Source organism: Lissotriton vulgaris, unplaced genomic scaffold (genome assembly GCF_964263255.1).
Source record: "Lissotriton vulgaris unplaced genomic scaffold, aLisVul1.2 SCAFFOLD_2113, whole genome shotgun sequence".
Taxonomy (NCBI): domain Eukaryota; kingdom Metazoa; phylum Chordata; class Amphibia; order Caudata; family Salamandridae; genus Lissotriton; species Lissotriton vulgaris.
In genome coordinates, this window is record NW_028252176.1 from 1 (window position 1) to 23,819 (window position 23,819).

The following is a 23,819-nucleotide window of genomic DNA, read 5'->3' on the forward strand; positions in this document are numbered from 1 at the left end:
CGCATCACATGATTCACTGATGAAGAGATGCTCTTTGTCTGGTTGCTCTGATTGTAGCTGTAATAAATTGTATTATTATTTGTGGAGGGCGGCTACCCACCTAAATCAGAGCCCTTGACAGTGTGAAGGATCAAAGTCACAAAATAAACCTGAGCCCAATCCCCAGTAGCTATGGCACAGAGCAGACAAGCTTAATTTAGAGGTAAGCAATAAAAATCCCAAAACAAATGAGAAAAATAAGGTCAAATGTAATCAACAAAATGACCAAATGCAATAAGGGGAACCGGAGATATGAATTTTTAAAGATTTAAGGAAAAATAGCGACAATATGCACAAAGTGCCAATGATCGCAGTAGACTAGGACTAGGGGCAATTTGAAGCTGACCGCGATAGTGTGCAGAACGGATACATCAAGCAGATACATCTTTGGCAAGGATTTTACAGCCTGACTTTACTCATTTAATTCTCAATACACTGGAGTTCTGGACTTTTTGGTTCCGTCCAGAGGTGTCAGGGAACAACACCCAAAGACCCCGGAGTTCCACCTGCCTTGGTGCGCAAATGAACAGAAACACGGGCTTCTCGATGGTGGCGTCAAAGACCAAAGGTTTATTACTGCAGGGACACAGAAGTCACAGAAACCACACATGGGCAGATTCTAGGAGCCTGTTCAAATTGTACAAAGAGGGTTGCTCCTTATATACTGAATTTTAAGCTGGGGGCAAATTCTTTACATGTAATACATTCCCAAAACCTTTGTGTCTAAAACAATAAATATTTGGCGTTACACAGGAACCGTCGATAATATCTGATGCCAAACATTACGAAGAGGGGTTCCCACTAGTTCATCACAATCCCTTGTCAATAATACATTCAAGAGCCGGACCGCCTCATCGTAAATTTCGTTACCTCCCCCTAATAAAGATTCAGAAAGAAAAGGAACGGAGCCAGGTGTGGAAGATAGAAAAGTGGGATAAGGGATGCTTGTGGGTTGTAAATGGGCAAGGCTACCGGCTTCGGCCGCCTAATCATGATCGGGACAATGGACACGAGAACCAGTTCGGTAGGGCTGGCCTCGAGCAGAGGAGGCAGCCTTTGTCGAGTCATGCAGCTACAGCGTGTTCTGTTCCAAGGTGCACGTGTCACTGAAAGAGGTGAATCTCCGGCTAAGGCTACGTGTCCTTAATCGAAATGAAATGATCAGAGGTTATTGCGTATGTGAGGGCAAGAAACACAAAATGGCTGCCATGCTCTAAGATGGATGCCGTGGGTGCATCAGAAATGTGTTCAAAACAGGAGTACTCTTGCTCGTCGCATAGCGAAAACACCAGGATATGCTAAATGGATCATTTGCGGTTCGCTGATACCAATATTATGTATTTCCGACAATATTGAAAACACGGGTTCAAATCGTCACGGAACCTCAGACCCTCCTTTTGCCCTTACATAGGCAATTACTCAGTCCATGTCAGAGTCTAATTCTATGCTCATCAGGTCAGTGACATGCTGTTGCATCATCATCCTTTCTCGCGCCTTTTCTCCAAACGCAGGTGGTTTCCTGCAACAGGTTGCAGCACAAAGACTACACAGAGCTGGACCACACTGGATAATCAGGCAGCATGAGAAGAGAAATACTAATATGACACCAATGACCATCAGAACCTTCCATCCCCACGCTGATATCAGAGTCCAAAACCACTCCATGAAGGACCAGTTTCCCTTGTCTACATGAATAGAGTCGGAAATCTTGTGTAGCTTCGAGATCGCCTCATAGACTGTTGGAGCATTATTAGGAATAAAGACACAGCAGCTCGATTGGATCATTCTGCATACCCCACCTCGATCTGCAAGTATAACGTCTAGAACCATACGGTTCTGCAACGTCATGAGTCTATCCGCCTGAAGCTCAGCTGTCAAATTGCTAAGGGCACCAGCAGTTTCGGTAATAGTAGATTCAACTACCCGTGTTAGCTGACGTATGTTTCTACTATTGGCCATAGGCCCCCAGAACGGAAGGAAGCCTTTGAAGAAGTCTCCAGCTTCCTGACCAGCAGTATCTTCCTTGCTGAAGACACCTCTCGCTACTCTGGTCCTGTGATAATCAGATGAAGCAGTGTATGTTGGGGGCAACAATCGAGCAATATAACATGAACCTGAAAAGTCGGCAGGCAACCATGTATAAGCTCGGTCTCGACAGATGAAGTAGGTACCCCTAGCAGTAAGAAAGGCAGGGGAAGAGTTAGCCGGAAACACATAAGTCTCTACGCACTCACTCCTCCCTAGCTGAGCTCTCGGATTTCTCCCATTACCTTGCAAACAGACCTGACCTCGGTGAGGTACGACCCAGATTGGAGTTGAGCTTTTACGCTTGCTTTCTCCCAAACTAAGGCGATACTCTGAAGAATTCCAACTTAAATATACTCGCAATTCGTCTCTAGGGTAAGATGGAGTATTATTGACGTCCTTGATCATGTCAATAATTCCCTGGACTAAAGCTTTGTTGGCAGAGTTATATTTAGTGGAACGTGGTGGACGTGGAGGATAGGTTTCAAGGGCATAAGCAAAGATGGTTTGAAGGGCCTGAAATGATCCATTGTAGCTGAAAGGCAAAACCAGATAGGGAATGCCTTTATCCATAGTGTGGGGTATCAAGCCACACACCCAGCAGTCTGTAGTGTTAACTACCAGTTGGTGTTGGTGCAAGAGCTGTACAAAAGTGTTATTAATGAATTCTGAGCGTCGAGCTTGCTCATGTTCAGGAAACAAGTGAAAAGAGTGTATAGAAGAAACAGTAGAAGTAGCAGGATCAAGGGGAGGTACTGTAGTTACTGGCACAAAAATCAAACTCATACCGAAAACAATTCCACCCACCAATGTTATCAAAACAGTCAAAAATGTAATGGCACATTGTATTAAAAAGCATTTGCTGTGAAGAACTCTGTAAAGTCTGTTTCTGCGAACATAAATCACATTATCTCGTTGCAGCGCAGGAAGCTCCATCTTCTACAATCCGCTCGCGACCACTGATGATGTGTACGTAGATGAAAATGCCTCTATCAGCCCTGGGAGTTCCCAGAACCAACAGAAGGATCGACCTTGTGTCAGACCCCCGCAGATTCAACTAGGCACACAGCCACGACCCTACGGCTACCCAGACGGCAAGGCAATTTTAAAAACAATAAAACAATAGCAAACTTCCTGGCTGAAGGCAAAAGTTCAAAATTTCAAAATATCACAATGGGCAGTTGCCTGCTTTATTTGTCCATATTACGAGGTCGTAAATTGTATCTTTGCTTTGTAGGAACTGTTTGATCGGCAAATAGTATATCACTAGTAGTTGTTGCAGTGTTCAGGTTCGCAGATGACAGAGTTCTTTCTGATGCAGGGGACAAATGTTCAGAGTTCAAAGGAGTCTTTTCAGGAGGAGAGTCAGAGTTTGGAGCGTCGGTGATCAATTCGGCATCGCTGAAAGGGATGAACTTTGGCGTACGTTCAAATTCGGAGGCACCAATTCCCTTCTTCACCCAGTCGTCGTAAGGAAGTGGCAAAGGTACACGCTTGACATGAGATGCGTGCACCCAATGCTTGCGACCAGCTACACGAACTGCTGTTCTCGTTGCAAGCAGGACTTGGAAGGGGCCGACGTATCTGGGCTGAAGGTTCTTCGTCCTCGCGAAGTTTCTGATCACGATTTGATCGCCGGGTTTCAGCTGATGCCCTGGACTCTCCGGAGGCTTTGGCAATGCATCGAAAACCTGTTGGTGAATAAGACTCAATTTAGCAGTCAAGTCGTAAAGGTAGTCTATCAACATAGGGTATTCTAGAGAACAAAATTCCTTAGGCCTTGGCACTCCCCAAATATTTGCCGGGCGGCCAAAAACTATTTCATAGGGACTAAGCCCCACTCTAGAATGTACAGTTGCTCTCGTTGATAGCAAAGCCAAAGGAAGTGCGTCTGGCCAGGGTAAACCTGTGGATGCTTGTATTTTAGCTAATTTCAGCTTGAGGGTGCCATTGTAACCCTCTACTAAACCAGCAGACTGGGGATGATTCGCACTGTGGAACTTCTGTTTTATGCCTAGGCCGGTACATACACTCTGCATAACTTTCCCTATAAACTCACTTCCGTTATCTGACCATACAATCCGTGGCATTCCAAATCTAGGGAAATATTCTTTGAGAAGAATTTTGGCAGTTGATAGGGCAGTATTGTCCTTTAGTGGATATGCTTCGATCCATCTGGAAAATGCACAGACTACCACCAGGACGTATTTCAGATTATTACAGCGATCCATGTGAATGAAGTCTAACTGAATCACTTCAAAGTAGCAGGAAGGAGGAGCGAAGTGACCAGCAGGAGTTGGGGTTCCCTTGCCAGGATTATGCATCAGGCATACCATACAATTTTTCACCACTCTCTCTGCACACTTACTGATCCCATCATTCTTCCAGACTGGAGCCAACATTTTACAGATTCCTTTAGAACTTATATGCGCTACTCCATGCGCCATTGTCACCACTGCAAGCACATACGCGTCAGGCAACATCCAACGCTGCTGTTCCGTCAAATCAATCCAACACCCATTCGAATCCAACTTGCCCGTACTTTCTCTCCATACACGTTTTTCTTCCTCAGTTGCCTCTTTCTGAATCTCTTTCACACTTTCCATTGTATCCTCACACATTCCAGACTCAGCAATCCATCTCGCAGACGTAGCAACATACATCCTGCTCATCATGTCTCTAGCTGTCTGTTTAGCAGTCTCATCAGCAAAAGCATTCCCACGACCAACATCATCCGTGATTGCTTTATGAGCACTGCACTTCACAATCGCAACTTCAGTCGGCAAGGTTAGAGATTCCAACAAGTCGTTAACTAGCTGACCATGTTGAATCTTAGTCCCATGGGACGTAATGAAACCTCTTTCTTTCCACAAACGGCCAAAACTATGGGCCACGCCGAACGCGTACTGACTATCTGTGAACACATTCACTCTCTTTCCCTTAGCTAAAACACACGCTCTTGTTAAAGCTATTAATTCTGCAGCTTGGGCAGAATTCTGACTCACTCTTGCAGTCTCCACAATCGTCTTCAAAGTCGTTACTGCGTAAGCAGCAGTCACATCACCATTCTCCAATTTAAAACATGATCCATCCACATACAGCGTACCATCTGGATCTGATAATGGAGTATCCTTTAAGTCAATACGTCCTTTTGTCTCTTCCTCCGTTCTAAAACAACAATCATGTGGCTCGGAATCACTCGACTCTTGATTAGCCGGCAACAGCGTTGCTGGATTCAATACATTACATCTTTTGATCTGAATATGACTTGCTAGTAACGTCAGCTCGTAACCAGATAGTCTCGCACTGGTAAGGTGTTGTGTCTTAGTTCGGTTCATGAGTGTATCCACTGCATGAGGAACCATGACCACTAGCATGTTGTTCATCACCAAACCAGCAGATTGTCGAATGGAAGCCGCAGCTGCCGCTGTAGCTCTCAAACAACTAGGTAACGCTCTAGCTACCGGATGTAATGTTGATGAAAAATACGCACAAGGGCGTTGTTTATCACCAAATGTCTGTGTCAGAACACTCAACGCGCAACCTTCTCTCTCGTGAACGTAGAGCGTGAATGGCTTACTGTAATCAGGTGTACCTAATACAGGAGCTGAACACAGTGCTTTTCGTAATTCAGTAAAACTCTCCTGACATTCATCAGACCATGGCACCGGACTCGGAACATTTTTCCCAGTCAAAGTTACCAACGGTTTTGCTAAAAGAGAAAAATTTGGGATCCACTGCCTACAGTAAGAGGTAATACCTAAAAAGGCACGTACTTCTCTCTGTGTGCGAGGAACACTCATCTGCGTAATTGCTTTTATTCTCTCTGGGGTCAACTTCCTTCCCTCCTTTGACAAGAGATGACCTAGGTAGGTCACTTCTTGGCAGCAGTATTGCATTTTCGAAGGTGACACCTTGTGATTCAAATTAGACAAATGATGTAACAACGAGATCGTAGCTGCCTTGCAAGTTTCCTTCTCATCAGCAGCCACTAGAAGATCGTCTACATACTGTACTAGAGCAGAACCTGGAGGAAGGACAAAGGTATCTAACTGACTTTTTAATGCTTGACTGTAAATAGATGGGCTCTCACAATAGCCTTGTGGAGCGCGTTTAAATCTGAAACTTCGACCTCCTAGACAGAAACCGAAAATATCTCTGCTTTCCTCGGCTATCAGAATGCTGAAAAAGGCATTCTTCAAGTCAATGACTGAAAACCAAGTAGCTGTAGCAGGAATTAATGTTAGCAAGGCAGTAATGTCTGGAACCACAGGAAACTGCGGAACTACAATCTTATTAACTTCTCTGAGGTCGATGACAAACCTATACACTGGAGGCTTTGTAGGATCAGTTCGTTTCAAAATCGGTAATACAGGACTGTTACAGACATTTCCTCTAGTTTCTTCAACCACACCTTTCTTAATCAAATCTTGTACAATCAATAAAAGTGCACGCTCACCTTCACTAGATATTTTATATTGAGGAATTCGTGGAAATTTTACATTTGCTTTCAAAGTGACTACATATGGTGGTATTTCCAAAAGGCCTACATCGTTAGGACCAGTCGCCCAAAGAGTATCAGGGAGTGAACACAGCTCTGGCGGGAGTGCATTCATTGACAAATACATCGGAGAGGTGATTCTTTTACCCAATGTAAGCTGTACTCCTTCCGGAGAACAGTACAATGTCGCATATAGTCGTTTTAACAAGTCTAAACCAAGCAGATTTTCATTACAACCTGTCGTCAAAATCAGAGGTGCTTTCAATTGACACGGTCCAACAGAAATAGATAAAGGACCAGATATGGGGTTGTAAACAGGGGCGCCTGAAAAACCTACAGAAACATTTGTTGAGCCGGACAAAGGTGCGCCAGGGAGTTTCGCATGAATGATAGAACTTTTTGCTGCACCAGTATCCAACAGAAACGGTTCGACTACACCTGATGTTGCTACTGCGACATAAGGCCCACTCTGATCCACTGGAACTGATACTACTCCCTCTCTCTGTCCATGGCTGTCCTAGTACCCATTTTGCTGAAATCCCTCATCCACTTCACAATAGTCTTCAACAAGATACTGTTGAGATCTATTTTGCTGGGCAGACTGTCCATTTCGTTGATCAAAGTGATTGGAAGGACGATCATTCGTTTGTGGAGGCATAGCACCTCGCCCTCGACCTCTAGAATTTTGCACAAAACCACCACGACCTCTCTGAGCTGCTGCTGCATTATTTTGCGCTAAAATCGGACACTCATTTTTGTAGTGACCCTCTTTCTTACAGTACGCACACTGGTTCCACTGATATTGAGGCCTCGGTGAACTATAATCTGTTCTTTGATATGAACTCTGTAGTGTATTAGTCTGATTCATGCGAGGCGGATACGCCTGTTGCAAAAGAACTTTAGTTTTTAAATCTTTCGTTTTCTTATCTGATTTTTCTTTTTCCTCTTTATCTCTATTTTCATAGTACTGTGCAGTCGCAAGAATTTGCGCAGTTGTAGAAACAGCCCACGCACTCTCGGAATCTTTTAATTTATTGCATAATTCAGGTAACAAATTATGCACAAATTTATCGACAAACAGTCTCTGTCCTCCTTCTGTGCTCATGTCCTGACCACTGTGATCTACAAAAGTCTCTTCGAACCTCGTGAAGAAGTCGGAGACACTTTCGTCTTTCTTCTGCCTGCATGCTGACAATTTGTCCCAATTAACACGCAATGCGGGCATCAGAGTCTTCATTAAGTCTATTATTCTACCTGGAAGGTTAGCAATTAGAGGTTCGGGTTTTGCACCACCTACTTGCTGGCCATCCGCTGCAACAATAGCTGCCCAATCACCACCTAGGGCAACTGGATGATTCTCTCTACGAATTTTAGCCCAAATTGGTTGCGGAACTACATTACCAAATAACATATCAATGTCTGCTAAGTTCATTATACAAGCCTCAACTGTTTGTGTTAATTCCTTATAGTATCCAGCAGGATTCTTACGCGGATCTGGCAAGGCCTGCTTCACTGCTAGCACTTCAGCTCGCTTCCACGGAATGTGTATCCACACTCTTTGGAATTGCGCCGGAGCAGCAAGAATACCATTTGGTACATCAGCTTGCACAGCTTCGCGCCAAATTGGAGGAACCTCCCTCATTGGATATTGGCGACTTAGCTTCGTCTTGCTTTTCTCTAAATCTCGCGGTGAACAAAGTGATGGATCATTTCTATAACTTAAAATCAGTTCCATCGCTTCTTCTATATTTTCACCTACTATCATTCCTGCAGCAAACTCTTTCTGAACCTTAATTAAATCTTCTAAATTTGATTCAACATCATCTTCTTCTCTTTCCTCACGTAACAGCGAGCACATCTCATCAAAGACATACCGTTGCGTTGGTTCTTTCCACTGCATAAAGGTATCTAGCACATCTCTCGTACTATATCTCCTACTCTTCGAAATCCATCTGAGAGCCGTGGAATCTAGAATTCCCCGTTCTTCAGTACTCGGAAGCTGACTACGTCTCTGAACAGAGTCAGAAGTAGGAGTCTTGATTAAAGTTTTATATAAAGGAGACAGAATGTTAGAAACAGAATCAGTGATTCTTCGACGAACAGAAAGTGGAGTCAACACACTCGCAGACGCAGAGAACACAGTAGAGGTAGGAACTGATAGCGGGACAGTAGAAGTATCGAGAAAGATAGTTTGTGGAACAGTAGGTGTAAGCGAGACAGATACAGGTATAGAAGTTGGCAACCCAGGAGGAGGAGGAGCCGTAGGAACATTCACATTGACCACAGGAGGTACAGGAGCTTGATTCTGAGGGGCAGGAGCAGGAATACCAGGTTGTCCAGCAACCGGCAATTGTACATTCGGTAAAGGTGGAGCCGTAGCACCCTGTGCATACGGTGGAGGTGACCGTAACAAATAAGACAACAGAGGATCGTTTTCAGAATCCTCTAGTATCTTAGCTGTTTTTGATGGCAAGGCAGGGTAGCACTTGTCAATCGCTAAATTATGCTCTCTAATGGCCACCTCTATGGCCTTCTCTGACTCGTTAACTTGCAGCTGCTTAGCCGCTTGCTCCAGAGTCAACTCTTCTTGCTCTTTTTGTTCTTTCTTTAACCTCTTCATTTCTCTCTGTTTGGATTCTTTTCGCCAGTAACGGAAAGAATCAAACATTGCCGGCCGGGCTTTCTTCCTAAACAATTTCGCTTCCAAATTGTCAAGAATTTCGGGTTCAAAACTACCATGCAGTGGCCAACTAAGGACACCATCTTTCTCAGTGTATCGGACCCACACCTCATTATAAGATATAGGACCCACACCATGTTTACAGTACAAGTCATATAGGGGAGTCCCAATCGGAGGAACCAGACATGAGTCCTCCAATCGTGAGTCACTGTTGCAACCAAAACAAGACAACATACAGTTTCTCCGACTTACCATTTTGCAATCCGGAACACAGAACAAACAAAACAAGAAACAGATATGTGCACCTGAACCAAGAACTTAGGCCTACCAAAACGAACTGATGTATCGATACCCAAACTAAACCAAATAGATTATCGTAACCAGAACAACCAGTGATAATCTTACGAAACCAAACCAAACCAAGAACCAAAAAGGATTTTAACAACCCTCACGAAGTAACCAGCTAGCAACCACTGAATACTTAACTGAGGCACTGAAGACGTCACCAAGGAGAAACCCGTCACGTTTCGCTGTACTAAGGACTGCACCTCGGGTCCAAGACAGGGCGACGGTCAAGGCAACGGCCCACTGCAGCCGTCCTGAACGGGAACCCTCGTGGAAGAGAACTTCGGGCCACTTTTGCGATATGCCGGGATCGATGAAGTGGGGCGCCTCCCTCAGGAATTCTTCACACGAAGCTTCTCGAACTCTTCAGGCTTTTGGACCGGTACCGAATGACGTCGCCCCACGTTGGGCGCCAATTGGAGTTCTGGACTTTTTGGTTCCGTCCAGAGGTGTCAGGGAACAACACCCAAAGACCCCGGAGTTCCACCTGCCTTGGTGCGCAAATGAACAGAAACACGGGCTTCTCGATGGTGGCGTCAAAGACCAAAGGTTTATTACTGCAGGGACACAGAAGTCACAGAAACCACACATGGGCAGATTCTAGGAGCCTGTTCAAATTGTACAAAGAGGGTTGCTCCTTATATACTGAATTTTAAGCTGGGGGCAAATTCTTTACATGTAATACATTCCCAAAACCTTTGTGTCTAAAACAATAAATATTTGGCGTTACACAGGAACCGTCGATAATATCTGATGCCAAACATTACGAAGAGGGGTTCCCACTAGTTCATCACAATCCCTTGTCAATAATACATTCAAGAGCCGGACCGCCTCATCGTAAATTTCGTTACCTCCCCCTAATAAAGATTCAGAAAGAAAAGGAACGGAGCCAGGTGTGGAAGATAGAAAAGTGGGATAAGGGATGCTTGTGGGTTGTAAATGGGCAAGGCTACCGGCTTTGGCCGCCTAATCATGATCGGGACAATGGACACGAGAACCAGTTCGGTAGGGCTGGCCTCGGGCAGAGGAGGCAGCCTTTGTCGAGTCATGCAGCTACAGCGTGTTCTGTTCCAAGGTGCACGTGTCACTGAAAGAGGTGAATCTCCGGCTAAGGCTACGTGTCCTTAATCGAAATGAAATGATCAGAGGTTATTGCGTATGTGAGGGCAAGAAACACAAAATGGCTGCCATGCTCTAAGATGGATGCCGTGGGTGCATCAGAAATGTGTTCAAAACAGGAGTACTCTTGCTCGTCGCATAGCGAAAACACCAGGATATGCTAAATGGATCATTTGCGGTTCGCTGATACCAATATTATGTATTTCCGACAATATTGAAAACACGGGTTCAAATCGTCACGGAACCTCAACACCTCAGGAGTACACTTCTAAAGCCCCAGAGAACCCTTGTAGAGGTATTTGGAAACTCACAGGGTGTCAGGCAGAGATCAGACAGCAGGGACCAGTCCTGGTCCAGTTGCCACACATCAGCTGGGTAGTTGCAGGCAAAGGCCTCCTGTAGCTTGTTGTGCCCCTATAGCTTCAAAAAGAGGCCAGCGTTATGATCCTTAGAGTCCCCGTCTTTGCCCTGGGTACAAGTGAATCCTTTCAAGGTCCTTCTAAGGTCACAGGTAGCAAGTTCGGTCCTCTTCTGAACTTCCTCAGGTCTAGGAGTGTTCCACAGTGGGTGCCTGGAGGTGACACATATAGGCCTGGCATGGGAGAGTGGGTGGGAATGATTCATGGGCCACTCTAAACAATGGGATAAACGTTCCCAGGGCCAACCCTACCCACCTTGGGTGTTTGAGAAGGTGAAAGTATTGTGTCATACTATACTTAGACAATGAGGGCTGGGTGTGGGTGTGAGTGTGTGTGTGTGTGTGTGGAGAATGTACTATGGTAATTATAGTGTACTAGAGAGGGGAAACGGAAACGTCTGTTCCTGACTCACAGCGCACTGCAATAGTCCCTAAAGTTTCTAATAAAGATTGGAACACTTGTGATAAGTATACAATAACATTTCAAAAACTTTAAGAATTAAAGAAATTTCTGAACAAATTAGGTCGGTAACCAATGTTTTATGGTCACATTGATGAAAACCATAATCATCACTATTGTAATTTACAAAGTCCAAAATATATGTATTCAATACAATCCAAGAACAAAACAGCTTGTTTAACAATTCTTGAAATCAGACCCAATGCATTTCGGGTTTCGAAGAACCCTTCTTCAGGGGAAAAAAGATCCATAATGACACAATTTGAAGGAGAACCTCCTGCCGGAACAGTCAAAAGAAAAGAAAAATGACAATTCAACAATGTGTTTCTTACTTACTCTGAGAAACAAGGATAAAAAAGTCTGTGCTTGTGCCCACTGTGCACCGAAATCAACATGCAAAACGTGTCTGTGTTGTGCACTAAAGAATATATAGCATATATGTGCTATCGTAAGGACCAGTAACCCCTGATGTATTCTGACCAGTGATTGAAAGTGCCGGCATGCCAACTGACCTCAACGCGCTGTGTAACTACATATATCCATGCAGTGTGTTTAAAAATACAACGGACATCAGTACGCATGCATGGTTTAGGACAAAGCGATTACCTCCAAACAAGGGAAGTTCACGAGTGACCCCCCTGTAAATAGTTGAGGTCTATATCTATGAATGAAAATTAAAGGATATGCGTTAGCTCAGTGATGTATACAGCGCCAGCGTGTGTAAACGAACAAGCGACCATCATCGCTTACCGTCATCCAATGCTTACAGCGTCAAAACTACGAAAAAATTAAACAAGAGGTTTACAATATGTCCCTCATCCAAGCCCTTAAAGAAAGCTCATTTCACTGTCTAATGAGCCTTACCTTCATGATGTAGCCAAATCACTGTTCTGGACAAACGTTCTGTGAATAACAAGAGCCTTGAGTTAAACTTGTCCACAAGTTATGCCGGTATAACGATAGTAAAATCATTTCAAACTACTGTAGACTCACCAGCATCAGACGTGTGCAGGATTTCTTGTTTACCTGACTTCAAAGGGGCTTGTGTTAGCGAGCTCTGCTTTGGCCTGTTAAACAGTGTGAAAGGATCCTGACTCGAATACAAGAGTATTAGAGCTTTATTGAGAAACCGAGGGAGTGCAATTATACAGCCACAGTCTAACCGTTCCAGACGGTAATGTTAAAAAAACTTCAAAGAGGTGAAAACTAAAAAGCCAGTTCGTTAAAACATGAAAAGTGATTCTGACTAGTGCTGATTACAAAAATATAACGATGCCCGAAGAAAATGAAAATAAGTGTCTCATTGTCTCTCCCAATGTCATGGGATAATGTAAGAAAGTTTAAGCATGGTAATGCTTGACTGTATCTTCAAGTGATAGAAACAAATGTCGTGTGCAAATAACTATTGGTGACAGTGAGTGCAAGCACAGGCGTACAGCCACGGTTTGTAAATACAATGAATATCATTCAAATATGCAAATTATAAGAAACATGACAGTTCATAATGGTCATTTAAACCTTTAGGTATTAAAGTCCCTAAGTAATCTATCCAGAATGTTTCGAAGGGTATCCCCGTTTCTGATATCTACATATTTGTTCATTCATTTCTGTCAGAACAACATCTATTCACTCAATCAATGCAATCCTCACATTCAATTTACACATGATATACAATCCCACAAGACCCATTTCTTGGATATTGAGATACAGAAAAACACCACCGGTCTAGAAACATCTGTATACAGAAAGCCATCTGACAGAAACAATGCCCTTCACTTTTCCAGTGCCCATCCACCATTCTTAAAATTTTTTTTACCCGTGTCACAATTGATTTGTATCAAAAGAATGACATTGAATGCAGTGGAAACTGATAGATTAATCAATTAACAAATACATAGATATCAGAAATGGGGATACCCTTCGAACATACTTGAAAAAGCCAAAGAGGTGGTGTCTCGCAAGAAACGTGAAGATTTACTTACAAATGTCCCTAAATCTTCGAGTAAACTGGAAGTGTTTGTCCTAAAACACTCCCAACAAGCAGTTAAAAGCAAACTAATTCTCAGGAATAGATGGGGAATTTTGGGACAGGAAACTGACTTCACAACAGTATTTCTTGATCACCCACACAGTTGGCAAAAACACATACAGGAATGAGGAAATGCTTTAACCCGTTGCATGCTCATGACGGAGCGGCTCCGTCATGAGCCGCGGTTGCGCTGTGCTCATGACGGAGCGGTTCCGTCATGGCCCTGCCGCCGCGCCTGCGCGGCGCTGATTTCGTGCCTGCGCGGCGCGTTCTATTGAGCGAGCGGGGCCATGACGGAACCGCTCCGTCATGAGCACAGCGCAACCGCGGCTCGTGACGGAGCGGGTCCGTCACGAGTATGCGAGCGCCGCTCGCCCCCCCCCCACGCTGCGGCGGAATTCCCGCCGCAGCGAAGGGGTTAATTGTGGACAGTGTGGCAATGTAATCACTGGGAATATTTTTCATCACCCTCACACGGGTAAAAAGATTAGGTTGAAAAACACATCGGACTGTAACACAGAAGGGGTTATATATGCCATATGTTGCCCCTGCGCTTTAACATATGTTGGCAGAACATCGCGCAAAATAAAGACAAGAATTATTGAACACAAGAGTATGATACGCACCAGAAATTCCAACTCATGCTTAGCTGCCCACTGGATTAATACACCCCATACGATTCCACAGTTGAGATTTACCATTCTTAATTGCATAGATTCTTACGCAGGCATAGAATACAATACTTTGCTAGCTCAACGCGAAACATTCTGGATAGATTACTTAGGGACTCTGATACCTAAAGGTTTAAATGACCATTATGAACTGTCATGTTTGTTATAATATGCATCTTTGAATGATATTCATTGTATTTACAAACCATGGCTGTACCTCTGTGCTTGCACTCACTGTCACCAGTAGTTATTTGCATACAACTTTTTTGTTTCTATCACTTGAAGATACAGTCAAGCATTACCATGCTTAAACTTTCTTACATTATCCCATGACATTGGGACAGACAATAAGACACTTATTCCTATTTTTTTTGGGCATCATTACAGTTTTGTAATGAGCACTAGTCAGAATCACTTTTCATGTTTTAACAAACTGGCTTTTTAGTTTTCACCTATTCGAAGTTTTTTTAACATTACAGTCGGGAACGGTTAGACTGTGGCTGTATAATTGTGCTCCCTCGGTTTCTCAATAAAACTCAAATACTCTTGTATTAGAGCCAGGATACCTTCACACTATTTAACGGGCCAACGAGGAGCTCTCTAACACACGCCTCTTTGAAGCAAGTTGACCAGGAAATCCTGCACACGTCAGACGCTGGTGAGTCTACCTTAGTTTGGAATGTTCGTACTATTGTTATACCGGCATAACTTGTGGACAAGTTTAAATCCAGGCTCTTGTTATTCACAGAACGTTTGACCAGAACGGTGATTCGGCTACATCACGAAGGTAAGGCTCATTAGACAGTGAAATGAGCTTTCTTTAAGGGCTTGGATGCGGGACAAATTGTAAACTTCCTGTTTACTTTTTTCGTAGTTTTGACGCTGTAAGCATTGGATGACGGTAAGCGATGATGGTCACTTGGTGGTTTAGACACGCCGGCGCTGTATACAGCACTGACCTAAATCATATCCTTTAATTTTCATTCATAAATATAGACTGCAACTATTTACAGGGGGTTCACTCGTGAACTTCCCTTTCCTGCCCCAAATAATTACCATTATAAAATGTAATAATGTAACCCAGTGTTTTCCTATGGAACAGACAGCCTTGCTTCTATTAAAATAAGTTTTTTTTTCTTTCATGGTAATTACATATTTAACATTACATTTCTACATGTTCTACCTTTAAATACCATGCATCCTGCCTTATGGGCAATAAGGCATACATAGAGGCAACTCATACATATTTAAAATGTAGGTTTTGACCAGTCAAAAGGGTTACTTTGACAGTTTGAATGTGTGGTTTAAAACTTCAGAGCCAGGCTACAAATTGTCTGCCTGCAGTCATGTTTGCACTGCTATGAGTGATACAAAGGGTGCTGCACTCCACTAGTGACATTTAACTCAAAGGCTCTAAGTGCACTTCGTACCATTTACTAGTGACGTATATTTAAGCTAAATGTGCCAATTAGGAGTATACCAATTTGATCATGTCGAAAGGGAGAGCATGGGCACTTTATAATTGGTTAGCAGGAGTTGAATGCACAAAGTTCTACAGCAACAAATATAGGTTTGAGTAAAAGGTGAAAAATCGGTAGTGACCCTCTAGAAAGGGGAAATGTACTCCAATAGCATATTTTGCTCTTGCGGAGCTCATTTCAGAGTGCTCAGATGCTGAGATGTTCTGATATTTGGGTCTCTAAAGTCTTGGATGATTCGATCTCTGATCTTACTGTAGATTGTTCTTATCCCTATATGCACTGAATGTAAGGTGGTCTGAATCAGGGTTGCACTGATCATTGAGTGCTCCGCTCATGGGTTTACCCGATTCTTAAGAACTCGGATAATAGTATGGCTCAACAGTGTGATGCTGTGTTTTTGGCAGGTTAATTCCTAGAATACTCGGATATCAATTACTCGACATTCCAATGTAAGTGTGCTTAGAACAAGAGAAGTCAACTTTAGGATATTCTGGTCTCTGGTCTTAAATTGCTCTAATCTTATGGTACTATGGCCAATAAGTAAGCTGTCTAACGGAGTGCGTTGAGGATGGTGTATTTTGGTCCTTAGGTGCTACAACCCTAAATTGCTCTGATGAAGTTTGCTCTAATACTTGGGACTCCTAGGTGTAGATACTCTAGTTGCTGAACCTGGGTTGCTCTCATTTTGTCTTTATATAATCGTGGGATGCATTTTTCTTGTAGACTCTGATTATATGAGGGTTCTCCGATCTTGAGGTGCTTGATTCTGAAAGGCTTTGATCCCGGACTGCTCAGTGCCTCAGGTGGTCCGATCATTGGTTCAGATCTTTGGTTTCTGTGATACAGGTGCTGAAACCTTTGTGTACTTCAAGTCTTAGGTACTCTGGTCTCTGATCCTGGGGCACTCTGAGGTTGGGGTGTTCTTTAGTTTTCTCTTCCTGTGGAGGTTTCAATGTTCAGTGCTTTGATCCTGCAGTGTTCTGAACCTGGCAAGGTATGATCCAGATGTGCCAGGATCTCTGATCCTGTGGTGTTCACACTCTGAAGTAGACAAGAATGTGCTGATCCCTGGACACAGCAATTCTGCAATGCTCAATCCTGGGTTGTACTGATGTCTGTTGTTGAAGTACTCGTCCAAAATGCTCTGAAATGTGGTCCGATAATTTATCCTGGTGTTCTTTGAATCGGTGATACTCTAAGACAGCATTGTTCTGAGTAAGAGATACTCTACCCCATTGTGTTCGTCTACCAGGATGCATCCTCGACTGAGTGAAGAGATGAAAGGCATGGTTGCCATTTGCCAAGCTTCCCTATCATTTCAATTCACTGCTGATCAGAGTCGGGAGAATACTGGGTAAGTTTGCACCCACATTAAGCTAAGGCAAACTGTGCACCGATAAATCCAATGCTTTCTCTGCCACCAGGGTGACATCCCCTTGTAATTTTGTTTGGAATTTAAGAGTTACAGTAAGTGTGCATGACCACCGGGTCTTGATGAACAGACACAAAGTATTCAGTACAGTTAAGAGCAGACCACTTAAGTACTTACCTTGAATGCAAGTAGGTGTTGTAAGACAAATGGGAATTGAAGAAACAGAAAAGAATAAGGCCCTTGTAAAGTTACTCCTCTCGATATTATGTACCATAACTATGGTTAGAGAAAGTGTTGGTTTACTGAGAACTGGTTTACGTGTACTAATAGCGGTAGAAACACCTCTTTTTCTGAAGAAGTCATCTTTGATTCTGAACACCTAAACAATGTTAGAAAGGAGACTAAAGTACCTAAAAAATACAAAACCTCCAGAGCAATGGTTGGCCTTACTTGATTGCCATGAGGCACCATGAAATGTTGGCTGGATCTTGTGTGTGGGGGCTTTAAATCCTCAGATACTGAATCAGTTGCATGAGGGATAGAAGGCCAACCTGTGCTCCCAGTCCACCACCTCCTCCAGACCCTTTTCCCCAAATGACTAATGAGATCCAGGAGGAGATTGAGGGAGGGACGAGGACAAGTTAGATATAATGATTTTCCGTACGGAGATGCTAGGGGTCGCCAATTAGTTGGGCTATGGAATGGAGGAGCACCAGCCAATGGGCAGGCTGAGCTGATGGGATACAAGCGGGGACACCTTGAGTAGGAGGAGAACAGGTGGGCATAGCAGGTGGCAGCAAGCGTGTAGTAAATGTGAGGGCTAGATAAGAAGCTGACACAAAGCACACCACTTACCGCTTATGACACAGTCTTGATTGGCTCGCCATTCAGAAATGCAGGCTCAGAGTAGTCTGCAGCCAACTGGTAAGCGAAGGGATTGAGGTCCTGAATTGTGCCCAGCACACTAGGCGAACGCCAACCCTAACAATGATGATTGCAAGTACTTCAGTGTCCTTTCCCAAATTCAACCTGTTGCCTCTTGCACATACGGAAGTATCTACATCCCAGAAAAGGGAGATGAGTCACTGTAGATGTCCCGATCACTGAAATATTTCAAGACAATCCTCCAAAGTGTGAGAAAATTCCTTGAAGTTTAAGGAAGAATTGAAAACTGTCTTTGAATTCTATAATCCTAATTGGGCGAAGGTAATTAATGACTGCATGCTATCACACCTGGCACAGTCAGAAACCGCCTGGATGGCAACCCGAAAAGGCAGTGATATCACCCAGGGAGAGTGCTGCCTTGATTACTGCTAGGGATGCTTGGTTAAAAGCAATCTTAAAGTCTGTCCTACTTAAACTGTCTGGACTACAGTTAGCAACTGTAACCCCTTCTGATTTCTCAGTTCAATTGACTGATATATTTGATGATCAGTCGGGCATTGTAAAATGCTGCTGAAAGTGCTGCTCTTGTTCACAGGTTATTACCAAAGGTATAAGCCGTTGAGAACCATATGTGTGGGATGGCAAAACAAAAATGTGTCTGAAATGGATTCTGTGGGAAATCACTGTGCACTTGTTCAAGAACAGATGCAATTGTTTCAGCAGACAGTACAAGGAGGAGGCGGAGTGGGCAGGGTGACCGAACAGCAGAGAAGGAGAGAGACTGATCTTCCCAGTAACTCCCCCTCTTTTAAATGTGGTCAGCTAGGACATTGAAAACGAGAATGCAAAAATCTAACCCAGGGTTGTATACATCAGTCCGAAGCCTGCTTTATCTCTTCTTCATTCAAATAGATACATACATTTTAGGAAAGACCGAGGGGAGCTGACTGACACTTTCATCCTAGTACAGGGTTCTCCAAAGTCGGCCCTAAGGGCCTGATCCATGCCAGATTTTTTGTATATCCCCATTTAGTGGTTATCTTAAAAATCTGGTATGGATCCGGCCCTCCAGGAATGACTTTGCAGAACCCTGTCCAAGTAGACCAGTGAGGGTTTTAGGAGCAACACAGAAAGCTTACTGCATGCCTTCTTGATGCCAGTGGCTCTGCTCTAGAAACTCCTGAGTCTTTCTCTCTTCCACTCTCAAGCAAAGTTAGTGATAGAGTAGGCATTTCAAATGCACTTGTTCCTCACCCTCTTACTAATCCTATGTATCTTTCCCTGGTTTCAATTACACACCTGCGGCTTTTCTTTTGAATCCCACTACCTCCACAAATCTTCTGGGGAGAAACCTTTGGCGTAAACTGAACTATCATGTATAATGTAGTAGTAACAGTGTCTGTCTGGATGTGCCAATTGAAAATTAAAGTGATGTTTTAACTACCCTGGGCGAAAACGAATAGTCTTCGAATGTATCAATAATGATGTACTAATATCACTACTAAATACTCCTTGTGCATTAGTACAAGTCCCTTACTCTTTGTGGTCTCAACATGCTAGTGATGTACGGTGCATTTTAACTACAGAGCATGTCAGTGTCAGATTCAACCCAATGAAGAAGCGTCCCCTTATAACCAGGACCACTGGAATTATGAGGCAGGGGAGGGCCAAATTATGCAGCAGGGATGAGTAAATTGGGCAAGAAAAGAAATTATGAGGCATTATGCAGCACATTTTGGGATAGTAATACTTCATTATTTTGCCATTTTTAAACTTATTATCACTCTCTGTGCATTAGTTGCAAGTCAATAGTACCAGTTTAACACCCCAAATAATAAATAAATAAGCTACAGAAACGTGACGAGTCAACATTTCAAATGAGCCTTCGACTGCACTGCAACACATGTCGCTGCTTTTATATTAACTTTTAAACCATTTGAGCCAGTCGTGACCCATGCAGGTACGCATGGTGGAGGGGCGGGGTGGGCGGAAGTGAAAGTGACAAACGATGGAATAGGGAAAATATAATAAAGAAATTAAACCACTTACCTTGCGCTCGCCGCATCACCAACGCGGCACAAGCAAGGTAAGTGCTTTTATTTATTTATTTATTTATGTACCCTATTCCATCGTGGGTCACTTCCAAACACCCCCCCCCCCTCCACCGCTCGCATCACCGAACCGCGCTTATCTGCATGGGCCGCAAATGGTGTGAGCTAGAAAGATATATATTTTTTTTTGTTAAAATTGGCCAATTATGCAGTGAATTGTGTGGCAAATGCGGCAAATCTATAATCATGCGAAATTCACTGCTGTAGCACAATCGCATAATTCCAGTGACTCTGTTTAGAGCACAATGTACCTTTTGTTCTGACATGGAAACATGAACTTGTTGAAACAAAAGGTTTTGGTCCACACTGTTAGCATCTATAATTCCTTATTCAATCCATCAAGAAGCCAGGAAAAGAAACATATATTGTTTTATTTTTTCTGTGTGCTAGTAATGCTATGGCATAAACTAGTTTCCCTGTTGTGCTGAAGCGAGTTACTCTCAGTTCTATCAGGGAAACCATCTACAGTCAAATGCTTCACTGTTGTCAATTTATGTACGCTTTCTTTTCTGTCCTTATAAAGTGTGGTGCCAGGATAACGTGGCCTAAATATCAACTGATGAAAATATTATGCTCTAAATATCGTTTACAAAACTATTGCCCCTTTAGAGTTAATAATAAAAAATCACCACCCAGTGCAGCAATATTTTTTTGTTAAAGATGTTTAAGCAACAATATGTCAAACAATATTTTTGATATTCTGACATACAACCACTTTTCCAATCTGAAACTCTATTGATTTTGTTCTCTTTTGGTGGCTCCCAAGTGATCTGGGCTGAATTTTGGGAGTAGAGGGGCACACAGCCACCATCTATCTTTCCACAGCCACTTCAAGATGTGGTGGGATGATGCCCCATGTTTGGTGGGATGATGTCCCATGTTTGGTAGAATGATGACCCATGTTTGGAGGGATGACGTCTCTTCTTTGGTGGGATGATGCCCATGTTTAGTGGGATGAAGTCCCTTCTTTGGTGGTATGATGCCCCAGGTTTGGTGGGATGACATCTCTTCTTTAGTGGGATGAGGCCTCATGTTTGGTGGAATGACGTCTCCTCTTTGGTGGGATGATGCCTCATGTTTGGTGGGATGAAGTCTCTTCTTTGGTGGGATGATGCCCCAGGTTTGGTAGAATGATGACCCATGTTTGGAGGGATGACGTCTCTTCTTTGGTGGGATGATGCCCATGTTTAGTGGGATGAAGTCCCTTCTTTAGTGGTATGATGCCCCAGGTTTGGTGGGATGACATCTCTTCTTTAGTGGGATGATGCCTCATGTTTGGTGGAATGACGTCTCCTCTTTGGTGGGATGATGCCTCATGTTTGGTGGAATGACGTCTCTTCTTTGGTGGGATGATTCCCCATGTTTGGTGGGATGATGCCCCATGTTTAGTGGGATGATACCCTATGTTTGTTGGGGTGGTGTCTCATGTTTGGTGGCATGTTGTTGCATTATCAACTGATGATTTATTTTCTCCACTCAAGTTACTTATTGATGTCACAATAATCCTAGTTTAAATTACACCTGAAACTTCACTTGCCAATCGTCAATGACATGGTGAGTTATTTAGAGCGTCCAGGGATACACTGTCCTGAATTCACACAATTCCCACTTCTCACCTTACACTGACACAGGTTCATCACTCATCAAACTCACAGGGCACTCCACTCACCCATCACTCACACAGCTCACCCTCCCTTTCCATGAACATATTGGATACCCTGCTGCCACATGGACCACTTACCTTGCACTCATTTAGGCACACCTTCCACCCAGCACTCGCAACGCTAACCATGCATTCACACCACTCACTGCACCCCATGGGCACACCTTTCACACAGCACACATTAAATTACTCAACACTTGTAAACATGCACATATACCTACAATGCACCCACAGAGTATCTGCTCTTCCCATAGTACTCGTTGCCTTTCAGTTCCATCTGTAACCACAGGGTGGTGCCAGAGAGAAGAGTGTACAGAGACTGTGGGGTGGAATGGGAAGAGAGATTGGGCTGAGGCTGTGGGGGCTGGTGTGAGGCGAGATCAGTCTTAGTCTGAGGGGGTGAGCCAGCAGGGAGTGATCCTGTACTCTGGCAGGGGAAAGCAGGCGAAAGCTGCTGGATGGGGAGCAAGCAGCACAGGCTAAGGGTGAAGCACTGCATCTGAGGCTGTGGGCTGGTGTGAGAGCTGAGTGGGAGCAGCAGGCTAAGATATGATGAGGGTGGGCACAGGCTGTAGATGTACTAGTTGGTAGTGAACTTGATCCTTGTTGGCCTTCATATATATATATATTTTTGGGGAGTTTTATATAGCGCAAACTAGACCCGAAGGTATCAGAGCGCTTTACATGAGCACTAGTTACGTTACAGAAGAACACATACATTTTTTTTAGGCACGGGGAGATTAAGCGAATTGCCCAGAATCACAGAATGTTGAGCGTCCCTGCTGAGACTCGAACCCGGTTCCCCAGCTCCGAGGTCGACCGCCCTAGCCGTTGATGGAGCTGGGATTCGCGTGTAAGCGCCCTGCTCTCATACAACACCCTTGCCTAAACCGTATAATCATATTAACACCATTGTTCGTCATTTATTAAGTGTTTTCCCAAACACGCGGGTGTCCCCAGGATGCTTGCTTGTATGTCTTTTCTCATACTAACGAAGCTTGCACTAGAAACGGCTGCTTCGCTGAAATTCCGTCTGCGCATGCGTCGGTCATACCCATGTGATGTGACGCACTCGCATTCTGGAGGGAATTTGTGCTCATGCGCACTGTTGCAAACATGGCCGCTTGTCTCTCACCACGCTCTCCGCTTGCTACAGCTGCTTCAGCCTATCTGTCTTTTCGCGCTAAACAGTAATGCTATAGTCATTATAAAATAAGGGATGTTTAGAATTTCATCATGATATACAGTGTGATCATTTTTATGTGTGATAGTAATTTGTTCTCGCTTACTTTTCATGTACCGCGTCTTTGTGGGCTGGGGCATACATGAGCGACGCCATGCTGAGGCTCCTCTGAACCATGTCATGTGACCTGGGAAAATCCTCACTGCGCAGAAGCTAAAACTAGCCAGCTGGCTCCTGAAGCTCGATGCGCCTGAGAACCCATCCCGAAGATGCAGTATTGCACCTTGAACTGTCATACACTGTTGCTATATGCTGTACACTTGTATTGTATTCTGCATTCCTATGCCTGGGAACGTGAACCCGAGGGGCGGGTGTGCAAAATTGAATAATAATGATGGGAAAGCCGAACTCTAGGAGGTGGTAATGACCGCACCACCTCTCCTGACCAATCATAATGTGGGAAACTGTCACTTGCAACATTAGTGGGTGGTCTGAGGGACCCCAAAATAGTATAACTGCCCTAGTTTAGCTTAGGGAAAATTGTCCGACTTGTCCGAGTAGCAGACCTGTCACTGACCCTACGAACTCTATAGGTGCTCAATCTGAAGTGCTGCGGAGCACTCTGTCCATACTTTCCACAAACTCCTAAGGGGTGGAAATAATCCTAAGTGCTGGCGAAGCACTTTGCTGGGGAATTCGAAAACCCAATCGGGGTTACTGGCGGATTACTTGCAGAGAGGGGTAACGCTGGCGTTGCTTCTGAAACTGTGGGTGTTGGTCGTAACTTGGTGAGCCCAGTCCTGATCCCAAATCCTGAGGGGTATCCTGTCCTTACTG